A 24,687-nucleotide genomic window follows, 5' to 3' on the forward strand; every position below is an offset into this window, starting at 1 on the left:
TCCCAATACTCCTGCAAACAGTGACAGTTTCTGGACATAAAGAACTCAGTGTGCTCTCATTAGCGCTGCTGGAAATTGCTCCCAAGGGTTGTGGCTCTCACTCAATTCAGATCACTTATGTAATTTCAGATATGAACTCTTCCAGGGGAACTGCAATGTTCACTCAGTTTTGCACTGCTTGGTGAACTTTCCATTTCAGGGTTTCCCAGGGTTGGGGATGGAGCCAATGCATTAAGTTCAGCAATCCCAAGGAACTCCTGAAATGTTCGTATTTCCTAATGCTCCTCCCAAGATGCCCCTGCCCTGCCTAATGATCTGAGCCAAAACCAGAGACAGTCTGTGGGGTCAGTCCTTGCTTCACCCTGACCCTCACCTCCATTAATCTTCTGTTTATCCTGTTGAAGAGGGAGGTGCTGCCTGGGAAATGAGGTGGCTTCAGTCGAGTTGGGTGATGATTCCTGACTCTCTGTGGGATTTCAGTGTGCTTCCTGATGGGAATGTGCCTCAGGGAGCAGAGGGGCTGGAGGTACAGGGAGTGCCTGTGAGTGCTGGTGCTGTGCTCACCTTCCTGAGCTTCTCCCAGCCCTCCTTACCTGGGCTCTTTGTTTTCTCTGCACGTGGGTTTGACAGGGAGTTCATCCATCCTGAGCTCAGTCCTGCATTTGAGGAGAACTTGCAGCACAGTCCTGTTCTGTGCTCACTGTCCCCAGCTCTGAGCTGTGCAGGCAGGGCTGTGCTGGCCCTGCTCCTGCTCACAGGGGTGAGGGTGCTGAACACACAGAGCTCTTTTCCTGCCAGCCAACTGCTGAGATTGAACTGTTGTGCACAGAGATGGTGCAGCCAAAGAACACAGGCACGACCAGTCTGCAGGGAGCTGCTTTTGGGATGGGCTCAGTTTCTGCTTAGGAGTTTTTGCCTTCCATGTAAGTTCAAACAGCTTAATCCAGCAGCTACTCGTTATAACACCTTCACAGCAAACATCCAGAGGTTATTTTTCTGTTTTTCTAACCAAAGCCATTGGTCTGTGTAATTTATATCATGGCTTTGCATTTCCTCCCCTGATTCCAGCCCAGCACACAGGGCTTCACTAATCCCTTCACGGGCATTCAGAAACGTCCTCTGTTGTTCCTTGTTGCAGGTTCCCAGGACACGTATTTGGCTTCACTTTGGGGCTTGGATTGACCCAAAAGATCAAAGCAAAAGCCATGTAATTCACCACAATCATTTTGACTTGTAGCCAATGTTTTATAGGTTGAGAATTTCCACGGATGCAGAAGGGATAGAGCTTCCCAAATCTCATTGACATTCCGAGGGGTTTGGACACACTTTAAGCTTCTTTCCCAATCCTGTGCTGAGGTGGCCCAGCTCTGCCTTCCTTTCTAAGTAAATATGGATTTCTTAGTTTATTTTTTTATGGATGAATTCTCTATATCTAAAACTTGCACCTCCCTGGAAGACATTAATCTCTTGTCTTGCTGACTCTGAGTGGACTTGACAGCTCAGGATGACAATGCATGATCACAAATGACTCCTTGTGTCAACAAAAGTTACCAAGTAGGTGATTTTCAGACGACTCTTACTCCTTCCCAAAATAAAGGTGAAGAGATGGGCATTGAAAACATGACCAGAAAATCTCAGGTTTCTGAAAATGTTAGCAGCCTTTTTCTTTTTGCATTATGCAGTAGGCACACAGCTAATTAGTGCCCTGCACCAAAGACAGAAGTTTCTGCCTTCGTATGAAACTTTATCTTGAAGAATATACTGCAACTTTTTGCAAAAGACTATGGAATTGTCAGCACTTTCAACTGAAAAGTAAGAAGAAAAATAGTTTAAAGTTAGCAACTTATAAATATTTAACTGTTGGTGTTATTAGTCCCAACTCTTTTTCCACCATCTTAGGAATAGAAGAGGAATGACTGTTTATGATAATTAGCAATGTTGATTAGTTAATTGGTAGTTACTAACTTCCCAGACTCTTCAGTGTGTCCTTGACTTTGTGGATCCTGATGCTGAGCAGCAACCTACAGTAACAGGAATCAAACCTTGCACTTTAAAAACTCCTCTTAGTCTGTGTAACTCTGTGAACACAGTAATTCCATCCCTTCTTTACACACTTAATGAATTTTAGATGGGGTGTATTAACTTTGTATGATTGGGAGCTGCTTCATACTGAAAAAAATGCAACTTCTGCCAAGTCCTGGACAACTGGCCCTGGGAGGACAAGGATGAAGAACAGCAAAAACGTTGAACCAAAGGGTGTTTCCTGTGTCCTCACTTTGGTTTCTGTTGTTGAACTCAGTCTTGGTAGATGGAGCAAAGTGAATGTTTCCTCTGTATCCTCTGTAGTCCTGGGATGGTGACCTGGAGGGAGGGAGCCTGGACCTTCTCTGCTCCTGATTTAGAGATTGCAGAGAAGGGGAGTGGAGAAAAAGTGGTGCCAGAGATAAGTGATCTCTAGGGAAGAAAATCAGGAATTACTGAAATCCTACAGTGCTTTTTTGTTTTAGTTCTTGGTGTCATTAGGGTTGGTTGGTGACTGGGGATTTGCAGAAAATTGCTGTGAGGTTCCCCAGCTTTGCAGCCATAAAAATTCATTTAAAAACTATTGAAAATACAAAACTTTGTTGAATTATTGTGTTTACCTTGATCATCATAAACTATGATCCCATGTTTTATAAGGTGGCAGAACATCAGGGGAATATCTTAAGTAGCAACAACTGAAATCCCATCCATAAGTGACCTTTGCATGTCTTTATAAAGCACCTGTGCAGGTAGAAACCACCAAAGCAAGGATTTGTGAAGGTGGGAAGATAACTCCAGAAAATGTCTGTTTTCAGAGGAAGAGTTTTCATTTTGAACAGGGGCAGGCAGGGTTATGGTTTCACTGGTAGCCAAGTATGAACAGAAAGAAACAAAATGCACACGTCAGGAATAGTAAAACAGCTTGAACTTGTCAGAAGCATTTTGGTTTTAATTTTAACTAAAGGAGCTTCAGAAATGCTTTTAAAATCTTAAATATAGATATGGTTAAGGCTGGAAATTGCAGTTGCCCCTTCTGTAACATTTGGTATTCTCCCCAATATTCTTTTCTGTCAAATGTACTCAATTTTATGAGCTCATTATTTTTGCTGTGCTAATACATTTTCCTTATCTTCTAATTAACCACTGCTCCTGGCATGCTTAGGATGGTACCCTCACATCTGCTCTGGCTTCTCAGCCTTATTTCAGTGCAGGGTTTCTGCTGCAGTGACACAGGTGATGCCTTGACCTCAGTCAAGCTCTGCTGGTGCCTTTTGCTGCCTTCACAAGTCTACCTGGTTCCAGTTGAGCTGAGGCAGAAATCCAAAAGGACAGCTGCTAGCAAACCTTCCTAATTAAATTTGAGAGGGCCTTGGGCAGATAAATAGCACCAAAATTTCTGAAATCCCTTCAAACTTTTCAAAACTTGCACTGGAACCATTCCTTAAGATCTCAGTTCTGCACAAAGTGCAAGAACCCTTTCTGGCTTTTCCTTTTCAGACATCTCAGGTGTCTTCTCCTGCCAACTGCTCACTTCCAGTTCTCCTGGCACCTCTGCCATGTCCAAGTCATCTCTTGAGATATCACTCAACAGCAACAAGGGCAAGTAACAACAGCAAAATATTTTTAGTCAGTGTCAAAATATTTGGCCTTCATTTTTTTTAACCAGTGCTGATAATGTTGTTGTTTAGTTTTGTATCTCTGCCTGATATTTTATACTTTTCTGTAGCCCTCTGGTCTTTTCTAAAGCTGTTTTGTGAACAGATTTGGTTGATTGTTTTTTTAATGTTGTCTGTTGTGCAGGTTTTTGTTCTGTGTGAATCTGTGTGAAATACTGAAGTTGATGCTACCAAAGAACTATTGATAAATTGGATGACAGGGTGTACAGTGAGAAAGCAGCAGTGACTCATGTCCTGGGTGTCTTCCTACATGACTCATGGGTTGTATGTGAAATCAAGGCTGTTCTTGGGTTTGCAGCTTTCCATTTTTATTGTTTGAGAGGCTCTTTAACCTGAAAGGCTGCAGACAGAGGCTTTCAGCTTTCCCACAAATAGACTGTTTGGGCAGAAGTGCCTTGAGCCTGGAATGAGTTCCCACTAATGAGGAGGGTCCCAAATGGAGTTTGGGGGCTGTTGTGGTCTGTGGTCACTGCTGAGGTCACGTTGTCACAGCACATGTCCAGGTGTCCCAGCCTTCCCCATGCAGGGATAATGCAGCTCAGAAGATATGGAAAGTTGTTGGCAAAGCAGCCTGCAGATAGTTTACTACTAGAAAGCTCAAAGTATTAGATAAAGAAAATAATAATGAAAATTATACTCTTGGGCATCTTTCATTGCACAGTGCTGGGGATGCTGCAGCACTTCAGACATACAGGCCTTGCAGAAAGATGAAAATGGACTTTTAGTGTAATTTGTATCACCAGTTAACTATAGAAATAAAACCTCAATGTGCTTTTAATATTGTATTGCTCAGTACTCATTAAGTGTTAGGATCATTAACAACACTTTATACACTGTGTTTAGTAATTGCACAAATGCCCTGCTGATATTCTCATCTCCCAGCCCCATCCCTGAGTTAACACCAAAGGATATGTACAACTTTCCACTCATTTCTAGAAATAGTGCTCGTGAGGGGTTATTAATTCCCCCGATTCTGGCTGTGAAGCAAATGTAGCTTGAGGCTCAATGTACTGACAATTCTGCCCCTCTTTAAAGGTAGCCAGCTCTCAGGGTTACAGTGCCTGGAACCAGTCTGCCAAGTTTAATGAGAGTTTCAAGAGTGAGAACAGAAGTGGAAGCCCTTGGAAGAGGTCATTAATAAGAAATAGGTTTAAAAAGGAAAGTAAAACATCTTGTTATTCTCTGGTCCAATGTTTTTGTGCAGCTGTGCTGAGCATTGTGAGCCTGGTAGAACTGGATGATTTATTTCCACGTCACAGAAAACTTTGTCAGGGGTGGAGGATGTTTAAAGTTTCACTGTGCTGCGTTCCTCAGATCTCCTTTTCTCCCCCTCCACCCCTCTACAGTCTGTGTGGCTTCAACCCTTCCCTTCTCCTGCATCCCATGGAATATTTCTTGCCCCCAGGAGATCTCAGCTGTGCCAGCCTCCTGCTGTCTGACTGGGGCCTGTGCTGGGGAGGGGACAGAACTCTTCTCCTGCAGGCACCTTTCCTGGCTTCTCTCAGGGAGCTCAGGGCAATAAAAGAGAGTTGGCCAGCACATCTTAATGTCAGTGTTTGCACAAATGTATTTGTTTGAAGCAAATGGCTTCTCAGGAGTCATTTGAAGAGCCTGAACACACTGTCCTACACTGCAGGCTGCTGATGGAGAAGCTCATTTCTTTCCAATGTCCTGTCCTGTTTTGAGATGTGCAGGGGGTGGGGGACTGCCAGGACTCTTCAGCTTAGAAATTCCAGATGTCCTTATGTTCCTAAAGCAGATCTCTTGGGGTTGTTCACACCTTTAGAAATGGAAGGAGATACATCTTCCTCAGGATTTTTATTCTCTTCCTAGCAGGCTGCAGGCAGGCAGAGGATGCTTTCAGCAGTGACCTTTTATCACACCAGAGATAATGGTATGATGTTTTTTAATTCACTCTTGTGATGCTTTAGGCAAATGTGATGGGTGGAGAGGCAAGAAATCTATTCAGTAATGTCATCCCCTGTAAAAAAGATTATAGGGAAATGCTTTATTCTCATTGCTCACAATGGTGGCTCACTGGTTTTCAAAATACCAACAATATGTCAAATGCTTTCAGGAGAGCTGTAAGAACAGCTCTTTCCTGGAATAATTTACAGCCATGGCAGGCTGTCATCTGCTGGTGTGCATGTGCATTTTCCATTTTTTATCACCCTGTTTCACAGAGAGGAAAAAAAGAAAAGCATCAGGCCATTCTCTGTTGTCAAATGAAGAGAAAATAAACGGGAGAGGAGGACTGCAACATGAGCAGGGAGTTGTTGTTTATTTGATTTGTTGAGGGGAAAGTTCAGATAATTACCTCGAATGTTGCAAAGCTTTGCCTGTCAGCCTTGATACATAATGAGAATTTGTTGGGAGACATCCAGAGGGAAAATTGCTTTGAATTCTTGCATGGCATTTTACAGTGTGCTGTTTGTGTTGGAGGGGGTGAGCAGTGGCTCAGTGTGTGCCCAGAGGTGGAGCTGGACCCAAACCCTGCAGTGCCTGGGCAGGGAGATGGTTCCTGTGCCCGACTCTGCCCCTGTCAGTGCTGAGAGGCACCAGCCCATCCTTCAGAATCACTCTGAGAACAAACATCTTCCTTCTACACACCCTGACTGATCCTTCTGCCAGCTTTTCATATTGCAGCTCAGTCTTCCTGTTGCAGCTTTTAGGGGAAAAACAGCTCAGCCCTCTCAAATAATCTAACCTTGTCCATTTGTTTCCCTGGGCTGGGTTTTCCTTTCCCTGTCCCAGCCTCAGGGCTGTGTCAAACTTTTGCAGAGGTTTGCTACAAACCAGAGCAAACAGCTGCATTTCTTTCTGAGGATTGGCAGTATATTAACACTGAATTTTAAAAAGAAGTTGGAGGACTTCAGTTTGACTCTTAATTGAAGCCTTACTGATTGTTTATCAGGATTCATTTTGCTAAAAACATAAACTGGTTCTTACTGGGTGCATTTCAGCAATCTCTAATCTTTCCTTCTAATTTCTGTATTGATTTGAATTAATTGTCATTCCAGGATTGCAAGCTCCTTCCTATGACCATCTAGTGACTTTTGCCAATGCTCCACCACACTTGTTTTGAATTTTAACGATTCAGGAGATGGGGAGTTTCAAGTAATTGCTGTCTAGAGAGGAAATTGCTTTTCACTGGTTAAAAGTTCTTGAATGTGCTGTTCTTTCTAACCTTTGAAAATCTGCGTTTGCTGGTGGTGTTTTGGTTTTTAAGCTTACATTTGCCATGTCTTGACAAAGTCACATTTTGACCTGAGCAATATTCTGAAGGGTCTGAGAGTCCTGATTAGAGCCAAGAAGTGACCTTACAGATTGCCTGACTTTCTGGGTGACTCTCCACACATGCTTTTTCTGTCCTTCTGCCACAGAATCCAGTGTTTAATTGCCAGGTGAGGGGGGATGGCAAAGTTCTCTTCCCATGTGTGCTCTGTGCCTTCAGACCTCCCAGGCAGAGGAGAATTTAGTGTTCTGTGCAGACAGGACTTACCCCAGCAAGGTCCTTGTTTCCCAGAGCCTGCACCATGAAGGATGTAACCCTGGCATGGGGTGATCCCGTGCACAGCCAACTCTCCTGGAGACAGGGTTTGTTCCACCAGGAGATGAAATGGGAATTTTGGTTCAGGAGTAAATGGGGGGTGGCTGAAGAGTGGATGGAGCCATCCAGCTGCTGCTCTGGTTGTGCCTCCACTGCTGGTGGGAAAATGGGAGAAGCATTTCTGTGACACATTAAATATTCTAAAAACTAATATCAAAATGTTGCAGGTTTCTTTGACCACTAGTGATTAGTTAAAAAAAAAAAAGTCACTTACCCACAACAGCACTTTTAGAGAGCCCATAATTAGGGCCTTAATCTTATTTTATTGTTTTATTTCTTTTTCCCTGAGTCAGATTCTGGGGTTTGTTATGGGGACTAAAGAGTCAAGTTCTGTTTGTTCAAGTAAAAACCCAGGCTAAGGAAACCCCCATATTTCTTTCTCAATTAAGTAGATGAACAAAAGAGGGGGGGCAGGAGAAATGGAGAAAAGTTGGTTCTAACACAGAAGTGTCACACAAGTGTCAGGAGGGAGGTGGCTCGGGGCAGACTGGGGTGGGTGACACTGAATTCCTGCCCAGGCACATTTAGCACTGCTGGCTTAAGGAGTTACACTTCACCAAAATTCACAATTTCAGCACATCACCTTTGAGTGTTTCTCGAAATGCTGTTCATCCTGTAGCTCCAGGAGTAGCAGAAATAGAGCTTAGAAGTAGGAGGAATTTTTGTATCTCTTCCATTTCTGGGGTTTGCACAATCTCTTATTCACAGAATTAAAAGGGCCAAAGGGGTTCTGTTTGTGGGGAAAGAATCCTGGATATCTTGGCTTAATGTTCAAACCCTTTGAATTCAGTGAGGAGCTATTCTTCCCAGCAAGTCAGAGAAATCTCCTGGGTGACTCAGATAATCTAGGTAAATTGCAAAATTAGTGTAATTTAAGAGTTTAATTCCTAAGAGGATCCCAGAACAGCTGTTGTATGCACAATTAAGGTGGGTACAGGTTATCTGCCTGGTATGTCTGCTGCCATTTACTGAATTTCAGGGATGTTTTCATGCAGCCTTTTAATTAAGTTAATGTAAAACTCTGTTTTTAGGACCAGTGATAAGATGATTTATGTACCAGCATTTCCCAGTGTTTGCTCTTGAGACAGAAGACCGATGGTTTAAAATGACTGAAAGTGTTTCTTCCATTTCCATGTGACAGTTCATTATCAGATTAGCCACAGAAACATCCTCACTCACATACAAAGCAGAGGCATCAGCAAACATGTGAAATGTGCATTTAATCCCATTCATTGATGTACACAATAATCCATAAAGGTGATTTATTATTGCCACTTGCTTTATCTTGCATGATCAAACTATAATCAATAAGAGCTATTATTCTTTCAGGGTAGAGATTTATAGACCTTGGTCATGGAGTAATAGCCAATATGCACATAAAGAGCAGTTTGAAAAGCCTTTACTTTTACATTCCAGTGTCCTTGAGACACAGCCCCTGAGCTGGCTTCCATATCACAAACAAACTGGATTATAATCATTTTAAATCAAGGAAATCAGAGGGAAAAATGGGTTTGTTAACCCAACAATTGATTTGTTTTTCCACTTATATCATTCTGGAAATGTGGCTACTCAGCACTTTTAAAGCTCTGTGAGCAAAACAGGACTTTCAGCCCTTCTCCCCCGGGGATGTTTCATCCCATGGTGGTTTTGCTCTTGCTCTGTAACATGTCAGGATCAACAGGGGCTGCAGAGAACCTGCCCAGAGCCAGCTGCTGGCAGAGCTCTGCACACTGAGGGCATTTCTGTGGCATGATCTGGACATGTGACAACACCAGCCTGCAGTTTGCCATCCATGGGTAAGTTGTTCCAGTTCCTGTGACTTTATAATTTGCCTCCCCTCAGTTTAAGTAATAGTGAAAACCTTAAACTTAGTTCAAGGTTGCCTTATTTGACAATCACAGATATAATGAAAAGTTCCATTTTTCTTGGGGCTGTTTCAGCCTGTCTGCAGGCTCAGGTCAATACTGTCACACCCATTTACCCTGTGTTTAATTGTTAGCTGGTTTTATTACCTTAGAGGAATCTCCTGTCTGGATTCCTAGCTGAACCCTAACTCTTCATATGTGCAATTGACAGCAAACTGCAACAATAACAGCTAAAAAATGATTTTCACCCTCTCAACTTCAGATATTAACTGTGGTTTAGCTTTGGATTAAAGGCTTGGGACCTGTGTAAGGGAGGTGGACAAATCTGTGAGTTCTCAGAGGTAAAATATGCACGAGCCACTTGGGAGAAGAACAATTTCTATGTTCTTAAATATATTCTTAGCCCAGCTTTGTGCATTTTAATAAAACAAGGTAAATTAGGGTTCCTACAATGTGACTGAAGTTTCTGCTTTTCTTACCCAGTGTTTGACAGGAATGATGATGTTTTGACATGTTCTGTTGAAGGTTCATTTTGACTCCCCAGGTGGGAGGTGAGCACACAGTGGGAGAACAGTTCTGGTGTTTTCCTTCCTCTCAGACACGCTGGAGAAGACAGTTGGCAAACTGCTGTTATTTTAATCCTTCCACTGCAGACAGTAAATCAAGTTTAGAGTGGTGTCTGTAGGGCAGCAAATGAATTGTATCCTGTCTCTGGTAAAGGCATTGCATTGGCAGAGTATGTGAGGTCAAGGCCATTAAAAAGTCCTCATTCTTGTGGACTCTTATTTATACATTATTTACTCATATTAGGTACTTGGATTTTTTTGAAGCTGTTGTTTGGCTCATCATTATAACCCAAAGGTGGAGATTTCCCATTGAAATGTTAAATATTAACCATTTTAGTTACAAAATTTGAGGTTTTCTGCAGATGAGAGGCTTGTCCTGTAGCTGTGTCTGACCCTCCTCAGTGTTCAAGTCATGAAATTATGCAGCCATGATTCACAGATGATTCTGGTTTATTAACAAATGAACTGTTATATTAAGTTACTAATTAGGCAAATCATATATTTTGTTTTCTTTTCAGAATGTTATAATTACCCATAATACATCACCTGAATGTTTCATCTTATTTCAGCTGACAGCCCTTTTTTCCTTTTGACATACACGAACTAATTTAAATTCTACTTTTATTCGTATTTGTAAATATTTCTTCTTATGTTACTTTTTGTTACCTCATCAAAATTTGGCTACTAAGTCTTTTATTTTTCCTGCAAGAGCTCAAGAAGCCTTTGGACAATGCTCTGAGGCACATGGTGGGATTTTGGGGCTGTGCTGTGCAGGGTCAGGAACTGGACTCGATGATCCTTGTGTGTCCCTTCCAACCCAGGCTATTCTGTGATTTCACTGATTTTGTGTAATTTGAGCTGGGGGGTGTGTGTTCCACTCCAAGGGACACACTGAACTGAGTTTAACACACATGGGGAAAAGAAAGCTTTGAGATCCTTCCCCCTCTCCCACTTCCCACCTCCCATGAGAACTGCTGGGATTGCTCAGGTTCTCTCTGGAAACCCATCTTGGCAGTTCTGCCTTCCCTGGTGGATGTGAGAAACACCACTGGAGTGAAGGATGACTTCTAAGATACCATTCCTGAATTTCAGTATCTGAAGAGATAAATTTGCCCCTTCCAGGATTAGGACCCAGGGAACTCCTGGTGTGATTGTAGCTCCTCCTCAGAGTGGCTTAATCTTGAGGCAACAAAGCTCCCAGGCTGGTGATCCCCCAAGAACTGCAGCCTTTGTCTGCAGCCACTGACAGCATGTTAAAGCCTCACTGTTCTGTCACTGCTTCTCATCTGCAGAGAGAGAAACATCTGATTTTCAAAGGGTTTGCTAAATTCCACCATAATAACTCAGCCAGTCTGGCTCGGGAGCAGGTCGACAGCTATTCAGTTAAACAACAGAGGATAGTTGTAAAGATTTTTACTCTGTGGTAATTTCTAGGTGAAAAAAATATTAAATAATGTACTGGTATGTGTTGGATTGGAGGATAAGCTGAGAATCTGTAGCAATTGCTTCCCACCAGATGGGCTATAAGTAGGTTGGAGTGCTGGCAGCTGATATTTAGGATGTAATCTGAAGAAAACAGGAAAGTAGAAGCAAGGGGCAAACTGTAAAGCAGAGTGAAAATAGAACTAATAGAGCAGTGAAAATAGGAATCTTGTTTTCCAGCAATATAACAACTGCAATTCCTAAATCACTTTCCTGTAGGAGAGGATGCTTTTCCCACAGCTGATGAGTGAGATACAAAGGGAAATATTTTCACTGGAGAGCCAGAGCTTTCCCACCACAAAGGGCATCCTGGTTTGAAGTGTGATAGATGCTCACATATGGCCCAGTGGTGTTGCAAAAGGCAACCAGAGTCCATGTCTGGAGCAACAGCTGTGTTAAACAAACAGCTCTCTGCAGGGGTAATCCAAATTTCCCATTATTAGTGTATCACATCCCAGGGACATGATGTGTGTGTCTTGGGGGCCTGGCTGTCTGCTGGGCAGCTCTGGGCCTTTCTTGGTTTATGTTAATTTGTTTGACACTATGTGTTGGAACAGATCCTGTCATCTACTGTCCTAAATCCTTTGGAGCCTGGTAGAAAAGGGAATGTTTGTCACTGTGTTTCCTGAACACAACTCATTTCTTCACATCAGCCAGGGAGCAAAGGGAGACAAGTTTTGTCTTTCAGCATCTGTGTGTTGTTGCTGGCACCTGGCAGTCCTGTGCCCATTGCTGGTGCCAAGGTGCAAACCCTGTTCATTTGTGCAGAGCTGGCCCTGGGGAGCTCCAGGGCTGCCCCTTCTCCCAGAGCCTGCTCAGCTCAGTGCTGGGGCTGGTGACTGCTGCCTGCCAGATATCTCCTGTTTTAACACATGTTCATCTCTCACTAATGTCTCTCCTGGGGTTAAAGATGTGACTGATTCGTCCCAGGGCTGGATGGTCACAACTGGGGGTCTCATCAGTCCTCAGCTGTTGTTTCCTGCAGCTTTACCATGTCCAGAGGACTGGGCACCATTTGTTCCAGTGGCTGCTGCTCCCCTCAGGTGTAAATGCTCATTAACAGTGCTTTCAGCAGTATTTCTCTATTTTACGTATTTCTCTACATCCAAACCAGTTATTTAAAATTAAGTTATTTTTTGGAGTATTTTCTGTTTCTGTTCCAGTTCCCCAGGAATGTGGGTTTCTCTGTTCCTCAGACAGACAGCAGTCTGGCATGGCACACATGGCACACCTACACAGGATTAGCAGTTCCTTTTAGGGATTTCTGACTGTCAAAGCAGGTGAATCCAGCCCAGCTCCTTCGATCCTGCCTCCTCACTAAATCAGCTGCTCCTCGTTATTTCTAGACAAGTGTTGCACCCACTGCAGAGGGAGTTTTGCAAGCACTCCATGTTTCAAGAATCTGGAGGATTTGTAATACCTGTGGGGCTTAGTTTGTTCATAAAATTAGGTATGAAACACAAAAGACTCAGAGTTTAAAAGCTCCAAACTCACATGCACAGGGTGGAAGAACCTTCACAGGTAATCTCCCATATTCTGGGCAGTTTTTCCCCAGCCAAGGGTGAAGTTTGGGTGGGCTGATCCCTCCCCCCTGTGCTTCCCAGAGCAGTCCTGCCCTGCACCTTGTCCTGCTGTGCCTGTTTTTGGGGAGCCTGGGGTGACACAGGTGCTGCTGCCCTCCCAAAATTTGCAGCCATGGTTGTACTGAGTTCAACAGGTCAGGAGAGACTGGGGAATGATGAATGCCTTGGTGCTGCTTCGTGTCATTATGCTTTGATCAGAGGTAAATTAATTTGTGTTTTAGGCCTAACCTTCAAGTTGAAGGCTCTGCTGTTGCTGTTGAATGATGTGTCACCAGATTTTTTGTGGCAGTGGTTTCTAATGTCTGATATAAATAAATTCAGCAGACCAGGCCTGTGTTACATCTTGCTTTCTTCTTAAATTGTTTGCACCTCACCTTACAGCATGGAGAAAGTGTTTTGTCTTCTGCTGCCAAGCAAATGTCATGTAATAACTGAGCATGGTGAAAAGTCAATCAAACATGACTGCAGTTCTAGGGAGTAAATAGATATAACTCTGTAAGGGGTGAATATAGAGCTGAGAGAGAAAGGGGGTGCAGAGGGGACAGGCTTGTACTCCCTGGAGCTTGTGCAGGATCTCTCTTGTTATATAATGGTTGTTTTCCATAAAGAGAGATTAAATTTATGGATTAAGATGGTGGGTTCTTTACTAAATCTTACTAGTTCCACTAGTTATAAAATGAAATTAATTACTGGTGCTAAAATAAACGTGATCTGTTCAAAGCATCACATGAAGAAAATAAATATATATTCTTTCCATTCAAAATACAGCTTTTCAGAAAACCTGAAATTGTAGTTATTGGTATAGTCCACTTAATATCTAATTTCTTGTAGCCATTAAACCAGAACAAAAAGCCTCCTTTCCCCTCAAATTACCAGCTTGATGAAGGCATTACATTTTGTAATTCATTGAAAAATTCTGCAGGCTCCACATCTTGTAGCTTATGAAAGAAGTAAATGAGCTCGTTTTCTGTTGGAGGTGCATGAAAGAATATGGTGGATCTAAAAAAAATCGGCTTTTTGAAGGAGTGCACAGGAGAACAGTCTATAACAAAGCAGGTTTGATTTCTGTCAGTACTCCAAAAGTTGTGGGATTCAGGAAAATTCCTATCTCTATTTCTATAGTAAAGTTAACAACCTACCTATTTCTACTCTGATTTCTTTGCAAAAATGATCTGCTTTATGATGCATAACGCAGTGGGGATTTTCTATTAGATAGGGCCTTTAAGCAGGGTTTTTGGTAATGATCTGTATGCTCATGGGTTACTGAAGGAAAGTAAGGGTAAAGTAAAAACTGGAATTAAGAGCTCTATAGGAAGTTGTAAAATGAACCTTACACTGAAACTTCCTCAGAGATTTTGGAACAGGGACTCTGAAAGGCCTCAGAAAAGTTTGTGACATTTTCTTTTGGCAGAGATGTTTCTAAAGGCTTTGCACATCTGGAAAGCCACCACATCCCATCCAGCTGATAACCCCCAGCAGAGCCCTGGCAGGGCTGGGACCCTTCCCTGGGGTCAGTCCTGGGAGGGGCAGTGGCTGTTTGACAGCCCCCCCTTCCCTGTCCTGGTTTGCCACAGGGATGCACATCCACTGCTGGGTGTTTGCTGCAACAGAAGGTGTGGTTTCAGTTTTTGTTTTTAACCCTATTATAACAAAGGGGATGTTGTACCCTGGGCTGGACCCCTGGGCTGAGTCCTTCACCTCAGCCATGGGGTGGACATCTGCACATTGGTCCTTCATCTTCACAAAGGCACTTATTTATCCTGATGGAGGTGGCATTTAGATGAGAATGCAGATAGAGGACCTCCTCCACCCTTTCCTGTGAGGTTCTATCTCTCTCTTCATAAGCCTTGTTCCTCATCTGTCCATTTAGAGCAGCTAAGATGTGCTTTCCAGTGGCACTCTGGGTTTGATTCACTTTTTGCTTTAATATAAAAGTTGCAACAAACCTGTTAATGGCACAGAGACCTCTTATTGATTTGTATTTTCTCTCCTGTCAACTACTGAATGCAAAGAGAAGGGCATTAATTCCTTGGATCTGAGGAGATTCAGCACGCAAATTTCCTGGAGGAAAAGAGAAGTTTTATGCACTAGTTAAATTAAGGACACCTTCACTTGGAGGGTCTTTGCCTGGTTTTCAGTTGTCCTTGGTCAGATTTTTTTCCTTGGTCAAAGGTTTTCTTTGGTCAGATTATATTGCCTGATACATCTTCCTTGTACCCAGTTCTGATTTTCCTTCCCCCTGAAGCAGCCTGACATGACTGCAGCCCAGAGGCCACAACGGGAGCCCAGGAGGAATTGCTCTTGTACTTGCAGATCAGCTCCGTTTCTGTTCTTTCCTTCTGCCATTTCACTCTCTCAGATGTATTTATGTTGTTTTTCCAAGGATGCTCCAAGGGTTTCACCCAGGGAGAAGGAGCTCAGATGTCTCCCAGCGCAGGAAGTGCTGGGAACACTCCCACAGATGCCAGTGCAGTGGCTGTGTTAGATCAGTGTTCCATGGCCATTGACTTCCATGCAAAACAGCAGCAAATATGTGCTTCCTTTCTTGTAGTGCCATTAAGATGCCCAGAGAGAGAAGGCAGTTAAGTGGTTGGTAGTTTGGGGAACAATTTTCAGCATCTTTACATGTGCACTCAGTGTTGGCAGAGAAGCGGCTGCTCTCTGAGACACGGGGAGGATGTTCAGCTGAACAAGAGGTGGCAGATGTTCTGGTTACAAATCATGGGAGAGTCCTTACAGAGCCCTGAAATAGTCATGAAGGTTGGCTGGATGCAGGGTTCTTAAACTCTGCCTGCTCCTGTTCCAGTGCTGTGCTGGGAGCGGGAGCCACAGACCAAGGGCAGTGGCTGTCCCTGAGGGCAAAATTCTCAACTTGAACTCTTCTCTGCACAACAAATCCTGAGCATGTCATGCCCTTGTTCCATGCAGAGGGATTACATTAATCTTGAAGTGCCTTTTTTGGTTGGTTGGTTGGTTTGTGGGTTTTTTAAAGAGAAGTCTTGCTCCCTGATCCACTTGGGAGGCATCTTGGTTTGCTGCTTGCTCAGTGCTGGACTGGAACAGCAGATGTTGAACTCTGACATCCGTGCAAGAGGGAAGGTGAGGGATACACTAAACCTGAAATCTGTGGAGTTCCTCCACGGGTAATTTGATGACACTCAGAGCAGAATCTCTCTCAACATGTTAGAAAGAAATACAGGATGAACCATCCATGTCTTCCCTTAACCTTGTAGGAAGGAGCCAGAGGGACCACAGAGGCAACATTGCAGGAACAGAGTGGCTCCTGCTCAGCCAAATTTTCTTGCTGCTTCTTTTGAAGCCATGGCAATAGCCTCCACAGTGCCCTGTATGCAGCTTAATTTATGGGTTTGGACAAAAGTCTTTGCAAAAGTTCTGCTTCACAGACTTCTGCTTAAACTGAAAGCTGCAGCCAGCCAAGGGAGGACAGGAGAGTGGATACAGAGGATAAAGACAGCTGAAAAAAATGGCAACAAGCAATTGCTTGTCAGAAAAGCTCTTCTAAATTGGAGAGAAGTATTAAGCAGGGCTCCCAAAGGGTAGTCCTTGAACACAGACAGTGTCTAATGTATATACATGACTGACGGGGAGACTGAACTAGTTAGTTGCTTATTAAACTAAATTTGGAGCAGCAGAGGCTGTGGAACAAACAATAAAGGAGACTTGAAAGGATTGCAGACTGAAGTATGAGCCCTGGTGTATTAAATGAGCTTTAATACAGACAGATGTACACCACAATACAGCAAACAGTAAAAGTGCTCAAAACAGGAAAAAAAATTCATTTAAACTGTAAGAGAATAAAGCTCAAGGGCTGGAACTTCTACAACCTGAGTGGAAAGATGCAAAGAGCAAACAGAAAGCATGTCTTTACATCTGTCATTTCCCACTGCATTAATTGAGTCGCTTAAGTAGCACCAAATTTTTGCCATATTTATATACCTTATTACTTGGCACACAAAAGACTATTCCCAGTCCTTTTTCTGACACTATTTCAAAGTATTAGAGAATTGATTTGTGAGTCAATTCTAACGACAGATTTTTCAAAACAGTAAGACAAATTGGGCCAATTCTGTGGTAAAAACTATCTCATAATCCATTTATCCATCTATAGGAACAGTTACATGGAAAAAAAGAAGTGACATTTTGGACTATCAGAACCAAAGTAAAAGAAAAATACTATTCTTTTTTTTTCCCAGGTACATGTATTTTTCAGCCAAGTTAATGCTGTGTCTGTGCTCTCTGGTATTGTGCTGATGCACATCCACATGCTGTGGGGAAGCAGATGTTGTGCTGTTGGTGATGAGAGTCCCCTTTTTTCTTGTTTTACCCTCACACACTCTATCCCACTTCTCCTGCCAATGGATAGAACGTAAATGTGTTCCCAAAGTGCCCATCCAGCTGTCCCATGTGCCCAGGAAGGTGCATTCCCTGTGCAGCCCCACGAGTACCAGCACTGCTGGATGCAGAGCAGACCCCAGTCTGGGCTGGCCAGACCCCAGTGCCACCCTGGGCTGGGTGAACTCCCCGGGGGCTGTGCCAGCCTTTCCCAGCTCCCTCCCTGCATCAGCAGCCTTCAGCTCCTCAGGGACAGCAGCAAACCCCAGGAGTGGGGCAGTGCCCCTCCTCTGAGCTCTTCCTCCTCCTCTGGTGAAGGGAGAACAGGGCAAACATGAGCATCCTGTGCCTGAATGTGACAGCACCCTGCAATCTTTGCTTGCTGACATGAAAGAATTTGCAAATCCAAGGTCCTTGTCCCCTTCCTTCCAGCTGACTGTGAGTTCCAGGCCTCACTTTGCAGTATTTCATTTTTACCACCCCCAGGAGTGTTGTACAGTCCTGTACAGGACAATCCTGCCCAGAGCTGGAGCTCTGCAGGGCTGCTGCCCAGGGGAGGCTCCAAAGAAATCAGTGCAGTGAGGCAAAGCCTTTTATAGCCGTTGGTAGTGTTGTATTTTATTGTCTTGGCCGTCACCTTAAGCAGCTTTTCTGGCTCTGGCTGATGTGGGTTAATCATGGTTACTGGGGCACAAGGCAGGGTTGGGTATAAATTAATGCAGTCAGCTTGGAGGAGGCAAAAAATCAATAGCAACTCCAGATCATTTTATTTTTGGTTTGGAAATGGACTGGCAAGAGGTTTTGGTAATGATTTAAATTGCATCTTGGAAATGCTTTTAATTATGATTAAGATGACTGCTAAATTTAACAAGATACAATTAAATCCCAGTTTATTAAGTTTGAATCTGTGGCTGATGAGCGGTTACGCATGAGGTACGTTTTTAATGTTCCCTAATCCCGAATAAATGGTTTGGATAATCAATTGGTATTTAACGTATTAATAACTTTTATCTCCAAATGCAAAGGCAAACACAGTTCTGAGCTGTGCCTTGTACCTGCCCCATCTCCTGCAGACTGAGCCCTTGCACTGGGCCATGAAAGCAACTCTGCAGCAGCTGCAGAGCAAAGTTCACAAACTCCCTGCAGAGGGTTTTTGGGGGTTGGGTGTGGGTTGGTTGGTTCAGTTTGGTTCAGTGTGGCTTGTTTGAAAGGCTGCTGAGTGACTTGGCCATGCCTGTGTTGCAAAGAGAGCAGAGGTCACTCAGAGCAAAGGTGACTTTGCTCTCTGTCCCTCCTTGGGCTCTGTGCTCTGGTACCTCCACTGCTGCCACTTGGCACCACGTTTTCCAATATTTGTCATCAAAACTGCTGTCATTGGGAATGCCTGGGGTGCCCTTGGGAAAGCCAGCTTGAATTTAGTAGCCAGAAGATTTACCAAACGTCTGGTCTGTTTTCTACGTTCTTGGAATGTATTTTTTCTTTTAATGGAATGTTTTGAATGCTCTTGCTTGGAGCACACCAGCTAATGTTTTCAATAATTAGTGTTTAACACACCGTTTCTTCACAAGCTGTTTTTTGCTGTGTTACTTTTGTGGTGGTTCAGAGCTCTTTGGAAATGTACTCTCTCTGTGCCCAGGGTGTTCAGGGAGCATTTGCTGTGATAAGGCACTGATATCTTAAATTCTGAATACTGGTGCAATTTAATTTTTCGGTATGTTTTACAGAGCAACACCTTACTCCTTATTCCCAGTGCCCACAGAGCTCATGTGTTTGAGCTGGGTGGGAGATGCAGCTGAACAAAGCAGGACATGGTGCCTGGTGCCCATACACACCAAGGACAGCAAAGTACAGATGTAAAGATGGGCAGCTGCAGATCTATATTTGCAGAGCAACAGCTCTCACAAAGCAGCCCCAAGACAGGCTGTCACCTGCACAGAAACACCTGCACACTTGGCTCTGCAGTGTCTCCTCAGCTCCCCTACCACTCAGAGTCCCACAGTCCCTCTCACTGAACCCTCTCAGTAATCAAGAGAAAAAACCACTTGAGTTTTTCTCCCAGGAATCTGTTAAATGGTGAGACCTTGAGCTGAAAGGGCCTCATCAAACTGCTCTGGTACTTAAATGCCCTTTAGGAATTGTGACCTACCAGGTGCTTTGAATGCATACACTGCAGGTTATCAGCTTTTGGATGCACTGCAGTGCAGGAGGAGCCTCCAGAGCCCTCTCCAAGGTCTGTGCAATCATGGTCAGAGTGTCTCTGCCCTGTGACTCAAGGCATCTGCACAGGATTTTTTCCTTCTTGCTTTTTTGACTTCTTGTTATTAAAGTCTCCTAGAAACTTATTTTAATCTGTCAAGTAGAACTAAGATATGAGAGTATTCAAGCATCCAGATTTAATCCTCTCAGTAATAAAATAGCAAAACCAAGAACGCATATGAAAAGAGAAATAATAAATATGTGATATGATTTTGACCACCAAAATGATCATATTGCATTCTTGACTCCTTCTGCTGAGGGGTTTCACTTCAGTTTCCAAGTGCCTGAAATCTTACTTAGTTTTTTCTCTGGCTCCCTCAGTTGATCCAACAAAAGGTACATAACTCCCTATAAACAAACATGGCCCCTTTACATTCTTAAGTTCTTAAAGGTACACGAGCACTGGAACTAGAGTTTTATTGTCAGTACTAGATCTTCTAGGGCAGTGCATGTCATGGGGGGTGTAGCCTTAATCAGTGGGATATCTGAATTTGTTGTTTGGTTTATGTGGGAGTTTTAGTGGTTTTTGTTTTTAAGACCTTTCCTTCACTAAAAAAAAATAAATAAAACCCCAACATTGACAAAAAAACCCCTAAGATTTATGTCTTGACTTTGAATTGAAAGGACAACTTAGACATTTGGTCCTTGCTCTGTTACTTGGGCTTTTTTCCACTGAACTGCTCTTTAAATCAGTGGTGTATAATGTTATTGATGGCAGCTTTGGAGAGAAGCTTGACTTGGACTTTTTGGCGTGTCATGTTATGAAAAATCCCAGCTGAGTGATTGTGTCAGGAACTGAGGGACTCCACTCCCCCAGCTGCCCCCCAAACCCCTGAGCTGTGCCCCAGCAGTGAGTGCAGTGCTGCTCCCCCTGAGCTGCACTCACAGCAGAGAAGCCTTGGAGGCCAAACTCAAGCTCTGCTTTAAGCAGGAAGGCCACAGAGTTGTTTTTAATGCAATCTATATTTGGACAAAGCTTTTGCTGTTCCTTGGGCAGACTGCCCAGAGCAGAGAGATCTGTCCAAAAGAACAGCAGGTGGTATTTGGGGTATTGCCTTTCTCTTTTCCTATTGATCTTCTGAGCACAATATGTCATTCTCAGGAACATAAAGCCAAAACTCTCCTGGACTCACATCCTCCCTTTGAGGCTTTGGAAGCTCTTCAGTAATTGGTGTTGTCAGTCTGCAGATTTCAAATCTGCAAAATGTTTGATCCTTTCTTTTAAGCCACACAAATAACTAAAAATTAATATTTTGGGTAGACCTTCAGCTCACACAAGAGTACTCTGCAGTCTTCATTGTAGGGAGATGATTGAAGCTAATTCAGGCTTTGAGACTTCCTGGATTTCACTTCAGGGAATCCTGAAGGTGGGAGAATTATTGTAACTCTTGAGAGAGTCATGGAACACATTAGAAAGACTTGTATGTTGTTCAGATGAATGTTTCAGGTATTGTGACATGTACACAATCTTTAAATGTGGAGGAAGCAGCTTTCATGCAGGGTGTAGGGTTTTAATGCATTTTACTGTGGTACTTCACCATTTTGACAAAGCTGCATCATTCTATTTATGCAAAAGTAAGACTTTGAGCTTGCTGCCCTGATAGAACTGAAGTTTCCACACCCCCTCAGAGCTCTGTTTAGCCAAAAACAGCAGCACCATTTCCCGAGATTAATTCTGAGGTTCTTTTGCAGCAGCTAAAAGTAACTCCTCAAATTCTTTGCTCTCTCTTTTTGCGCCCTTTTCCCCTACTCTGTATGAAACAAGTGTTGCTTCTGCCTCCCTCCATCACTTGCTTTGCCTCTTGTAGACAAGAATTATCTCTTCTCTTGTACTAAGGAGTCTGGAATTTACTGAGACCTCAAGGCACTGCTGCACAAGGAATAAATAACAAATAATCAGATGTGGGAGAGTTATGCCTCATAACTGCTAATAGAAATGTACTTCTCAGCTTTATTTATCTCCTTTAACCAGTACAGAGAGACTGTTGTAGTCTACAAATTCTGTGACTTATTTGCATTTCCAAGGCCAAGTTGCTCTGAATGCAAAGTGTTCCTCTGCCAGTTTTTGAATCTCAAATACAAAACTGAACCTGTCTTTCCTGTTTCCTTCTCTTCCTGTTGTGTTTCCTTTATAGCTGTAGTTCAGGAAATTAGTCAAAGTGTGACCCATCACAGAGCTGTTGGAAGGAGAGATGACAGATCAATTTGGCTGAGACAGGTAGAAAACACCTGTGACTGGGTTCAGAGGTGCAGTTGTGTTGCAGCTCCTGCTGTGTTTGCCTTTTTTCAGCCACACTGCCTAAGGTGTTCCCACCAGATAATTAGATTAACACCCAAGCAGTTCTGTCCCCATGGCTTCCAAAAGGCAGCAGCACAACATCCCACCAGCAGATTGGGCTGGATTGCTATTCTTGGGTTAGAGAGCAGCAAACCACAAGGAAAGAAAACGGGGCAGTTTGTTGTAAAATTGAACTCTGTGCTTCTGTCCTCTCTCTGAAATTATTTAACCTTGAGCTTCTTTTTCTCTGAGAAAATTATCTCTGTCAGAATCATTCAAATAATCATTGATGTCACTGAGTCACAAGACTGAGTTTGTTGGTTCATTAAATCTCTCTTGACAGTGGTTTTCTCAAAGCCTGTGAAGAGAAGGACGAACTGCAGCCAAAGGAAGAGGGCTCCTGGGTTGGGTTGGGTGTTCTTTAGCTGGTGGGATTCTCCCCAGATGTGATGATAAGAAAAAGCAATGACTGAATGACTGGCAGCATTTCTGAAATCTGTTTGCCCACAAGACTGGGGCACATTTCCCAAAGAGAGGGAAGGGTTGCATGTTTAACATTCCCTGTGCAGCTCGGGGTAAGGAGTGCTTGGCTGGGAGGCAACACAGGCAGAGCAGTTGATTTTATTTATAAAATATTATTCACTTCCCTGTTCATTACTGTAGGTAAGGATTGCTAATGGAGAGAGACATGTATACAATATTTTAAGGAGCTTTTGAACATTCAACAGGAAATAGGTTTGAATAAAAGGGTGTTTTGCAGGAAAGGCAGAATAAAAAGCCAGGGAATGGAGCTGATCTCTGGACTTTTGCCTGACTCTTGCTCTTATTTGAAAGAAAGACTAAGAGAAAACCGTTGTTGCAGCTGTTAGACTGGCAAGAAAAAAGAAATTACCTTTTATTTCACACATTTTCTGTTGTGTAGGGATTTTGGTAAAAATCTATGCTTTCTGCATATTATAGAGCTGGATCATCTCGCCTTCAACTCTCTTTTAACATCATTTCTCCCAGGATTAGCCCTAAAAACATTTCTTCTTTTCAGTTGTATGTGCTAGGTGCAAAAATTGCTTTCCTTACTAAAACAGAGCTGGCTGCTCCAGACTGGAGGGAAATTTAAGCTGAAATTCATGTCTGGGGGAAACCTGCTGTCCTCAGATGTCTCAATACCTGGAATAGAGAGAATGGAAGAATTTGGTAAAAGACTGCTAAATTTACATTTATTTCATTTCTTAATGTGAAGCACTGAGACTGTATCACATAAGAGACAATAACAAGGTCTTGTGGTTTTACTTCACACTGTGCTCTTACCACAACAGGTTCTTTTTTCCTTCTACTCAGTGATCACATCCACATCACCTCTATTTTGTTTCCCATGGAGAAGTATTTTGCTGATTTTCCATGATTATAGATGGATTATTCATGAAGATTCAGATCTTAATTCTTAGCCAGATCAAAGAGTCCTCTCTTCCTTTATAACCCAAAAAAGGGTTTTCTTCTCTTAGAAGATCCCACTTGATCATTGCTGCGATCACATGACTAAATAAAATCTAACATTGCCATCTAGTGTCCAAGTACTGGGATATTGCACTGGTTTAGCCCGGTGGGATCAGAAAGCCTTTGAGTATCATTTGGAACCCTGAGGTGCTCAAGTGATAGAAATGTTCTTTGTTTCCAAAACTTACATTTTGGTCTTTTTTTTTTTTTCCTAAAGAAGTAAGTTTATACCTTTAACCATGATAATATTAAGTGTTTTATATAATGATGCCAAGAATGTCAGCTTTTGGACAATCCTAAAGGATTGTGTTCAGTATTGGAAGGAGCCAACTGGGATAGGAAGTGCAGGGGGTAAACTCTGTGCTCTTCCCCTCACTGTTCTGTTTGGAGAACTGGCACAAATGAGCTTCTTACCAGAGTCTGATCCAACTGGGGTAAAAAATTCCCCAGCAGTTCTGGGACAGGAATGGTCAAGATGACCACAACAAATTAAGGAAAAAGGAGAACCATTGAAGAAAACATATTCTGTCTCTGGTTTTGTTTGGGGTTTTTTTTAGAACTAATGTGTTGAGGACACAGCTGGATGCACAGCAGCATCCTGCCTCCCTGGGGAGGCCCTTTCCCCCCAGGGAGCTGCAGAGGAACCCTCTGGCTGTCCCTGCTGGCCCAGAGTGCTGCCCCTGCTCGGGGTGCTGGAACAGAACTTCCCACAGCTCAGGAATGGTGGAAGGACCTTGCTGAGAGATGCACTGATCTGAGGTCTGTTCACCTCTCCAGGGAGCTGCAGTGCTGCCCTGGAGGCCTCTGGCAGGGGGGCAGCCCCACAGCCCGGGGGGCAGTTCATTCACTGCTCCCCTGCACCCCAGAATTTATCTTCTGCACCTTCCACTCTTGACTTTTCTGTTCTGTCGTTCCTCAAGCACAAATATGAAGAATTCTCTTGAGAGCCAAGGTGCCTTAACCCCGTTGTGAAGAGCCCTTCCCTTGGGGTCTGTGTTCCTCTGGCCCAGCCCTGGTCCAGCCCCAGCAGAGCTCACCCAGGGCTGGGTGAGATCAGCCCCAACTGCTGCAGAGTCCAGAGGAACTGCAGAACTCACAGCAGAACCTCTGATGTGACCAGAGGTGATTGCTGGAACTTTGTTCCTGGAGCAGAGCTTAGGGGAACATGTTCTGCCTGTATTTTAGGAGATTTTTATTACTGCCATTTTCCCTCCACAAACACAGAAGGGATCCACAAAACCTTTGGGGATCCCCTTTAATGAAATCGTTGGCAGGTGGCTGCTCTTTGTGTTCAGTACCGTCTCAATCTTTGAAATTCAATGTGAGAATTTAAAACTATTTGAGTGGGAAATGAGGAAATAAATCAGGTAGGGTTGTTAAAGTGCCTTTAGAGCTGTGCATTTCTTCAGTTAAGAGAAACTTCTCTTCTCCACAGGTTTGTGAACACATATAAATTGCTCCAATGAATCTTTTATGTTTACTGTCTTGCTTATTTATTGCTCATG

Source organism: Manacus vitellinus, unplaced genomic scaffold (genome assembly GCF_001715985.3).
Source record: "Manacus vitellinus isolate BGI_N305 unplaced genomic scaffold, ASM171598v3 scaffold_51_pilon, whole genome shotgun sequence".
Lineage (NCBI taxonomy): Eukaryota > Metazoa > Chordata > Aves > Passeriformes > Pipridae > Manacus > Manacus vitellinus.